This window comes from Diabrotica undecimpunctata, unplaced genomic scaffold, assembly GCF_040954645.1.
Source record: "Diabrotica undecimpunctata isolate CICGRU unplaced genomic scaffold, icDiaUnde3 ctg00002577.1, whole genome shotgun sequence".
NCBI lineage: Eukaryota > Metazoa > Arthropoda > Insecta > Coleoptera > Chrysomelidae > Diabrotica > Diabrotica undecimpunctata.
This window is the reverse complement of record NW_027313785.1, coordinates 7,671-18,005: the sequence shown is the minus strand read 5'-3', so window position 1 is coordinate 18,005 and position 10,335 is coordinate 7,671. Positions and strand designations below refer to the sequence as shown.

General features: G+C 35.1%; 1 pseudogene; it reads left to right on the top strand.

Moving 5' to 3' along the window:
- The first annotated feature begins 2,598 nt into the window (after window positions 1-2,598).
- Window positions 2,599-9,894, top strand: LOC140432025 (proton-coupled amino acid transporter-like protein acs; annotated as a pseudogene).
- Window positions 9,895-10,335: the final 441 nt, after the last annotated feature.

Below are 10,335 nucleotides of genomic sequence, written 5' to 3'. Positions count from 1 at the left end.
ACTCCATTAATGAAGTAATTCTCCTTATTATACTGTCAATTATATAAAAGATTTTCCATTATTATTTAATTAAAAAAAGTTATGGATTATTTTTCATTTCATTTGACCAGTTGATATTTCCCCAAAGAGCAGGTAATTAAAACTGGGTACTTACAATAAAATTTTTAATCCGAAACCCGCGTAAATATAGCGAACCGACTATAGTTCATTTGTTTTATATTGTAAATGTTGTAAATTCTGGTATGTACAATTCGTAGAAAGGCCTTTAATACATGGCGCTCATTAGGCTTGTAAGTCAGTAATTATCGCAATTGGTAGGACTGGACTTCTTTGGAATGATGACAAAGATGGGGCCATTCTTTTGGAATTATTCTGATGGAAAAAAATTGAAATACGAAGAAAATTGCTAGAAAGGAAGACTCTTGGTTAAAAAATACCAGAAAATAGGCAAAGGATAAGCAGAGAAGAAAAACTGTTTAGAATAACAAGTTTTGCAAATTTAATTGCCAACGTTAGAGAGCAGCCTTGATAAGGCACGAAATTTAATACTGGAACAAGAAAAAAATGCCCAAATCCTTTAATAAAAAAGAAAAAGAAGAATAAATGAGAGTGGTAAAGCTCCGATTTGATCATTCACCTTACCGTACTGGTCTAGAAACGTAGAAACGTCCACTACAACATTTGAAGAAGAATTTTTGGTTTTCTAGTAAATACAATACCCAAGTATTTAAATTTAGCCACGTTTTCGAATCTATATATTGTTCTTTTTTTCTCTTTTTATTGCCAAGTGTTTGCCTACCTTGCATCATAGTATTATATTTATATTTTATACGTAAATCAGAAGAATGAAATCGTTCAAACCAGCTACATATTGTAAATAAAAATGTTCTAGTTTATCGCTCGTGTTTTATAGCTAAAAAGAGTTATAAAATCTCTCAATGCCGCTTTAAATCCATAAAGGGAAAGGTCAGAAATACATTCGACCTTACTTTTAAACCTTGCATAACAGTTCCATGTAACGATTACTTCCTTACTCGTGTCCGCTGATTATTGTAGGGTATATCCTCTGAATTAGATATACCTATTCACTATTAATAGTCCAGTCGAAAGCTGTCTTGAGTTGGTTGTTGTGAATCGGTCATTGGATTTGTTGTCAAAAGGTTGTTTATTAGATTTTTGAGTATGCTACAGCTGAGACAGTTGTGGAAACTTCAAGAAACATTTTAGAATGCAAAATCTACGTCACTGACTTCATTTTCAAAATGTCTCAGAAATTATTGTATCTACGATAAAACAGGTACCACGTAGAATCGTTCGACATTGAGTTTCCTATTGAAAATTGGTACAAATCAGTAAAATGAATCTCGCACAAGAAAAATGAAAATTATGCAAATAGCAGAGGAAAGAAAAGAACTTAAAATACAATTTGAAGGAACAAAAATCAAATCAAACAGCAGAGTGATAAGTGTTTTCAAATCAAAGCAGTTTATAGACTTGTTCTGACTTATGGTGAGAATGGCCAAAGAGCAAAAATACAACCTCTAAAGGTAAAATTTTCTCAGTCTTAGTTTCCTATTCCCCCAGATCTCTTCACTACACCATTCACTACTCACTGCTCTGCTACTGAGTAAGGAGATGGTTCATTTATACTTCTGAAGATGACGTGGTTTTTTAGGAAAGGTCACCAAAGCAACCGAGCTGTCATCTCATTTATTGAGACAATTCGGTCATTTTCAATATTTAATACTCCTCGGATAATTCTTGGCTTATAGAAATGAATAGAGGCTATATTTACATTGTTTTTTAAGTCAATTTTTATAATCTGTATGAAGATGGTATTGATGTAGAGCTGAAATTGAATGGAAATTGCGAACAGAAATAGAATGTTCATAAATCCTATTTTGGATTCTGCAATTGGTTTGGCCTATATATGATCGGGGGCAGTATGCATAAGGAATGTCATACACTCCGTGTTGCTTATTTGGAATGTTGTCTTTGACTAATCAAACAAGAGGTGAAAGCTTTTGTTGGGGGGTAAATATTTCTTTATTCCCTTGATTTGAAGACTTTGTCGATTTTATCAGCGACACCTTTGATGTAAGGAAGAAAAACTTTCGTATGATGAGGGACTGGATCTTTGGGTTAAGATTGAGCAGGAGATTGATGCCTGTGGAGTATGGATGTGACGATGACAGTTATATACACTGACAATAGGACTTAGAGGACTATCGGATTTGTAAATTTTAGGTAGGCCATATATTCTAGGTATAGAACACTTTTCACGAGGAAATAAAGTTTGTTTTTACATCAAGGAGAAGAGATTTTTTTATTAATGATGCTTTTGTTATTTTCTCTAGATAGGTTGTTGGATTATTAGGAATTACTAAGATTGTTAGACTAATATGCCAGACTATAAACCAATTCCTATTAACAATTAACTAATATATGACTTAGTTTGTTATGTACTTAAAATCTGATGATATTTTAAAATAATTCTTGTCATCTAAGTGATATTAAAATCATTTCATGTTCAAAGTTGAGTTAAAAATTGAAATAAATATAATATTTCTCTCAACTACTGTTTATTTTTTGTTCTAGGCACATGGTAAACATATTCCTACTAATTTATCAACTGGGTTCTGGTGCTGTGTACACAATCTTCATCGGAGATAACATCTCAGGCGTTTTCGCAGCACACGGTATCACCGTAAACGTAAAATTAGTAATGTTGGCTGCCCTTCTACCTCTGATACTGATCAACTGCGTGAAAAATTTGAAATATTTAGCTCCGCTGTCTACGTTCGCCAATATTATCACAATGGTCAGTTTTGGAATCATCGCTTACTATATGTTCAAGCAGGGACTTTACCTTTGACGGTAAAGAACCGTTCGGGGAGGTGAAGAATTATCCCTTGTTTTTCGGAACTGTTTTGTTTGCGTTAGAAGCAATTGGTGTGGTAAGTTTTTTCCTTTTATTGTCATAAATTGATGTTGGGTTTTAGTCTTGTTACTGAAATATTTGCAAAAAGAAACATAAACTGAAGGATTTTACGGTGACATAACGTTCTTCTTCTTCTTGAACTGTTATCTGTGTTATATAGGTTGGCAATCATATCATTCTTTTAGATTCTTCAGTAAAGATCTTCATTTTCTGCCAGCACTCCTTCTGTCCTCAATTTTTCCTTGCTGCGCTGTCGTATTTTCTGCATTATTTGTCATGAGATTCTTGTTTGTTCTTCGTTCTTCTTAAAATCGTCTTCTTCCGACTTTAACTTGTCTATATTTAGCCTTTTTTGGGCTTTATTTTGCACCATACGCTTGTGTATGGACAATTGTTATTTTTAAATTGTTATTTTTATATTTCTGAGAAGAGAAATTTGGAAATATTTAGTTCAGTTTCATATGGTAAGAAACACCGCTTTACTCAAAAACTTTTTGTTTGGTTGAAAGAACCACAAAATAGAATATAACGTCGTGATGAGACATCTAATAACAAAAAAACATTAATATTTTTTCACACTTCTGAGAAATTTCATTTTCTAAGCTTGATTTCAAAAGTCATCTCTTTGAATCACGATCCATCTTTCTCATCAGTTTTATAGAGAAGGTATGGCGCTACTTCAAAAATCTATTTACTCATTTGTTTCAAGTTTTAGTGCATTTCTTAATTTTATAATGGGTTTATTTTTTCAGATAATGCCACTGGAAAATGAAATGAAAACGCCGCAAAACTTTGGAAGCCCCTTTGGAGTTTTAAACAAAGGTATGGTTGTCATCACTATCTTATATACGTCGATGGGATTCTTCGGATATATCGCATATGGCAGATCAGTTCAAGGTTCTATATCACTATCGATTGGGGACGATATGTAAGTAAAAACTATTTATATTTATATTAAATCTATATATTAAAGAGCCCTGAGTATTGCAGCAGACCAAACAGGTGAATTGTTGCAATACACTGACTGTTGCAATACAGACCTGTTTCCACACTACGACAGAGAAAACTGGCACAAAGCAGTTTTTGTATCTCTTTCTAATTGGGCGACTTTATCGATCACGTGATCTAAATTACCAGTGGAAAAGTCACGTGGTCGATAAACTAGGTCCATTAGAAAGAGATGCAAGGACCTGTATGGCAACAGTCACTCTATTGGTATTATATGTCTGTGTAATATGGGGTATAGTAACTTAACCTAACTAGTGACCAAAAGCCATGAAATCAATATCATCATGGAAAAGGAATACACAATTTACTAAAATACAAGTAAAAAGAAGAAAATTAAAGATTTTTTTCAAATTCAAAAAATTGATGAATTTGAAAAGAAATACGACAGTCCTACTCTACAGATAAAAATCAAATAAATGAGCTGAGTAAAAACCGCCGCAATGTATAATGTTCAAGGATAAAAACTAAAAAACCATCTCGAACAAGATTTAACTGTTGTTAATCCTAATACCCCAAGAACAATCAATAAGAGAACTATACAAACAACGTCTGGACAAAAAATTAATAGAATTCAGATACAGCAACATCGAAAAAATATACGAGCATATAAAGGCGAGTATAAAACAAGCAGCATTCGAAGCCAATGGAAAGAAAGAACATATAACAAATAAACAGCACTATTATGAAATAAATAAACCAACAAAAAGAATAATTGAAGAAAAAAAGCAACTATACAGAAAATGGCTGACTACAAACAACGATGAAGTTTATAAAGAATATAGAGAAAAAGATAGAGGAGTGGAAAAACAAATAATAACACAACAAAAGAATAAAGAATGGGAAAGAAGCTGCTTAAATATTAAAACATACATAGGAGGTACAAGAACTTCGGAGTCATGGACAGTACTGAGAGGATTAAAACAAAATTCAAAAGAAAAAAATAAATTAGGAAACATACAGGACAAAGAATGGAAGGACTATTACAAGGAACTGTTTAACGGAACAAAGACCACAATTCATTGGAAAAGAAAACAGGCGAAGATGAAACAGATCCCCACAACAAGAAATAGAAATAACAGATACTGAAATGAGAAAGGCCATAAAGGCAATTAAAAATAAGAAAGCACAGGGACCTGGAGGCATCTCACCTGAGCTTATAAAGTACGGCTCGAAAAAATTATACCGGATGATAAAATGGATATTTCAGAAAGCCATGAATAGAGAACAGATCTCAAAGGAATGAACGGAGGGCATATATGACTCTGAGATAGCGCGTCAACGATGCGAAAACTACAAAGGAATAAACGTTATATCATCAATAGGAAGATTGTATGGGAAGATACTGCGAGAAAAGATAGAACAAGCTATAAAAAGCAAAATCAGGGAGGATCAGGCAGGCTTCAAGGCAGGAAGATCATGCATAGACCACATATACACACTGGAACAACTGTTGGAACAGGAAAAATCAAAAAATAGATATACATTGGCATTTGTGGATCTGAGAAAGGCGTATGACTCTATACCAAGGTCAGAACTATGGGAGGCAATGTACAAATTAGAAATACAGACGTAGCTTATAGACGCTACAAAAGCTCTGTATAAAGAAAATAAAGTGTCCATTAAAATGGGAACAAGAATCATAGGAGACTTCACCCCAACAAAAGGGCTCCTGCAGGGTTGTTCCACATCTCCAACCCTATTCAAAATATACTTAGAGAAAACCTTGACTATATGGAAAAGAAATGCGAAGGCATGGGAGGACCAGTACGAAACGAATACCTATATACGTTAAGCTTTGCAGACGATCAAGTAGTGATTGCACAAGACCAAGAAGACCTCAGTTACATGATGAAGAAACTACAAGAAGAGTATACTAAGGCTGCCCTAGATATTAACCTCGCGAAAACAGAGTACCTATCTACAAGTGAAGAAGACATAGAAGATATACAGATTGACCACAACGTAACAATCAAAGGAAAGGATAAATTCAAATACTTGGGGTTTACAATCACGAAAAAGGCAACAACACAGGAAGAAATTAAGCAAAGATTATGACAAACAAGAACAGCAATCCGACAACTTAACTCAGGGTGGGATACACACCTAAATATGAAGACAAAAAACACAGATTTCTAAAACATTTATGCGAAGTATTATGACATATGGGGCTGAAAATTGGATTATAAACAAGAACAACAACAGTAAGATAGTAGCAAGAATGGTTTTAAGAAGTAATGACGAAATGAAGCAAAGAACATCAATAGAAACAGACATACTAAAATATATAGAACAAAAAGACTAAAGTGGTATGGACATGTAAGAAGAACTAGCGACAGCAGATGGATAAAGAAAATAACCGAATGGAGCCCCATAGGAAGGAGAAAAAGAGGACGACCTCTAAGATAAGAGTAAGAGAGGCCTAAACGATGGAGAATGGGACAACAGAGAGATATGGAAACGGTTGAGCGAGGGAAGGCAAGAAAGGAAGGCGAGAAATTAATTAATGAATTAAATTTAATTTATTTTATATCTTCACTGGACTACCAGAAAAACTTTAAGTGAGTTTATTAGTTTTTACAAACTTGTCAACCCGGTTTTTGTTACCCCTTTGGTTTTATGTTTTTATTAAATACTTGTATTTTACGTGTTGTTAAACTAGTATATAAAAATGTGGAACAACTGGAGCTGGCACCAGTCCTTGAACGCAATAAATCAATCAAAATTATGTAAACAAGAACTAAATTCGTGTATGGGTACTCAACACCTTAATAAATAAATACTTCAACCCGTTTTTATTATCTAAAATCTAACAGTATGTGCCATACAGTTTACCAACAGCATCAACTACAGCTTTGGTGGCGTTATATTGCAAGATAATATTAGGTACTTGGCTCTGTATGTCCATCCTCGTGCATTATTGAGATCACTACGATCGCTTTATTTGTTTTCTTTGCATAGGAATATAATGTTACATTGTTTGGAAATAAAACAACGAAGATTTCACAGGTCTATTTTTGAGAAAAAAAAGTCTTGCATCATTACGCGTTTATTTTTTTTTTCCTGGTCCGAATCATAGTAATTTTATCTTCCAATAATTGTTTCGCTAGCGGATAACTTTAATTCCAGTTATTACACGTCAAGTTAGAATTAGTACCTTTACTTAGGTACTTTAAAAAACGGTAAAAATTTGCTGTAAGTGTTTGCTACACATATTTGTGGTTAGTTTGTTTTATCCACTACTTGCAGAAATCATATGTAACAACTGTTGTTTGCTTTCTGTTGGTTTTTTTGTATTTTGTCAGAAAACATTTTTTATCAATTGGCAATGACTGTATGGCTTCATCAAACTTAAGGAGAACCATATCAAAAATATTCTTCTATCCTTGTAAGCTGCATCGACATGAGTTGCATCAGCAGCAGTTGTTCATTGATCTACGCGATGTTCATGAGTTGGAAGAGTATAACTAACGGCCATCCTCTTGCTTTTCTTAATACTAAGTATGTGCCAAACCGTTTCCAAACCAATCAACTCCACATTTGGTGGCGTAATATCAAGTTAACTCGGCACTGGATCTATATCTCTATTCTCGTGCATTGCTTTATTTGTTTTCTTTGCAGCATCATCATCTTTATCTGTGTATCTATCTTCTGTGAATCCTGGCTTGCTCTAAGATTAGTCGTCATTCCGTTCGGTTTCTGGCAACGTGTTGCCATCTTTTGATCTCTAATATCCCTAAGTCGGTCTCAACTCCATCTAACCAACTAATTCGTGCTAAGCCTCTGCTTTTTCTTCCTATCGGTGTTCCTGTCGTTAGCTTTTTAGCAATCATGTTGTCAGGCATTCGTATTATGGGTCCGGTCCATCTAAGTCGCTGTGTTTTAATGAACGTTATGACATCTGGTTCATTAAAGTTGGTAGATATGACTTCCAAATGCGGTTTCCCATTCCTCATTTGCTATAGGATCATTAGTAACCAACATGTACTTTGGATTTGTCTTCAAAACGCGCGTGTGCGCTACATGTGTGACGCACACCCATCCGTTAGTCCCCCGGGGGCGGAAGGGTGACGCAGTCAGAGGAATCCCACCTCGCACGTAGACAGGTCGCCGCCGAGGATTTCTCCTCTACCACTCTTAAATCTCCAAGATGGGTACGTGCCGAGACACCAGCACCCCTGATGGTGGTGTGGGCCAAAAGAGGTGCATACCGGCTCAGCTCGTTCAACCTTACCTGGTTCTTATGGAATAAGAATAGAGTGGTCCCACGAGAGTCTCGTCTCGGATACTAGGAGTGTAGACCGGTGACCGTGATGCGTAAGCGCCCCGAGTGCGTTTCTACAGACCCGACACCTCAAGCGACGGCTCTCCACCTCTCTATTCCTATCCATTAGTCGCCTCCTACAACAGGCAGGGCTTTCTGGCCTCGGCCGTATTCTTATCTCCGCGAGCTGAACGGAGGAGTGCTTGTACCAAAGCGTCACCACCATTCTTGTAGAGCTCACTACAAATTTGATCAGTTGGTGGTGGTAGCTGGTCTTTCGTTAGATTTGGGATCTGCTACGGTGTTATCTGTTCCTTCGATATAGTGGCCGTTAAATTTTGCGTCGAGAAATTCATCCCATCGGCTCAAGATTGAGGCCGTACCACTTAGGATATTTCCTTCTCCATCCTTACGGCTCCCTAATGTTGGCCTAAACTCTTAACTTATTTCGTTTACATTTCTGTAGAACTTTCGATTTTCGTTTTGATTTCTTAGCCATTCTATGTTTTCTAACTACTTTTCTTCAACTAGGTTTTCTTTGCATAGGGAAAGGGCATTATTTTAAGTATTGCAAAAGTAATATATAAAAAGCTGCATTTAAATAATATACAATAATAATATTATAAATGATTGCTACAATTGTGTTATTAATAGATTTCAAATGAAGAATGGTAAATAATGTAATAAGTATAAACATTAATGTCAAATTTTTATTTTTAGACCAGGCCAAATATGCAGAATTTTATTGTCTATGTCCATTACGTCACTCACGGTCTTCAATTGTATCCTGCCATTAAAACCGTATGGGACATATATTTATTACCATTGCTTACTGGATCAAACCATTTGGTACTTTTGGAATACGTCACGAGAGTTTTCTTGGTTACCTTTTGTTGTAAGTATAACTTTATAAATTATTTAGTGTTTATAATTCCTGTACTGAATATTCCACTACTTTCTAAATTAAGTCATGTTCAATAGAGCGACAATATAAAAAAGAAAGATTTTTTATATATGTATGCTGCGACAGAGCGAAAGTACAAACATTGCATTGTTAGAAGTGTTGCATAACTAGTCGTACGAACATTTTGATCCTGTACAATCCAATACAACTGGAATGATGAAGAATTTTTACAATCAATATTATTTTATTGAACTGTCGAATGAGAGACATCCTGAAAAAAATCGGCCATTCTTAAATGGCGCTCACCAGCGGATAAACCGGAAAAAGTGGTAAGAAACCAAATAGATTATAATGATTAAAGAGAGATATCGTAACACCATCAAGTCAGTTAAAACATATCCAGGAGCAGATGTCACATCAAACATTTTATAAGTCCTTTATTGGAGTATGAAACAAGAAACTAGAAAATTGCTACAAAAGGAATAAAAACGAAGATATACATGTACACGCTAAGAATAAATCAAGGGAAGACTTTGGCAATGTTATTTTTTTATTTTTAGGACAATTCTCATTTCGTTTTAGTATCACTGGCTATATTATAATTATACGAAATTTCTTTCAGTTGTCCTTGCGGTAGCAGTTCCTTACATCGATCTCTTCATCTCCCTGTTCGGCGCATTAACTCTCTCAGGACTAGGACTCTTCATCCCGGCTATGGTGGACATGGGCACTTACTGGTACCAACGTACCGGCAAGACTTTTATATTTACCATGATCAAGAACTGTCTTATCATCTTGTTGGGATTCTTTGGACTGGTCGTGGGCACGTCGACGAGCTTGAACGAAATCATTAATAAATTTTCTGAAGCGTAAAAAAAATTAAAAATGTTCTACCAAATTACGAAAAGTATTACGTGAATTTCACCTGATTTTGTTGGTAGAATTTCACATCGAAAAGAAATTTTCTTTGTGAAGCTGTGATCTTGAACGAAAGCAACTATGTGATATTCTTACGTTAAATTTACGTTGAAAGACACCTCAAATTGTACAGGTGAGATGAATGTAAGTTTCACGCAACTGTCACGAAATTTTGTGTGAGTTAGTTTTGGTGATCAACATGCGGGTGATAGTAGAATAAAGGCCGGTTTTCACGCTACGTGTTATTGTACGTTTTGTTGGATAGGACAAATCCTATACAATTAAACGTGGCATGTAAACAGC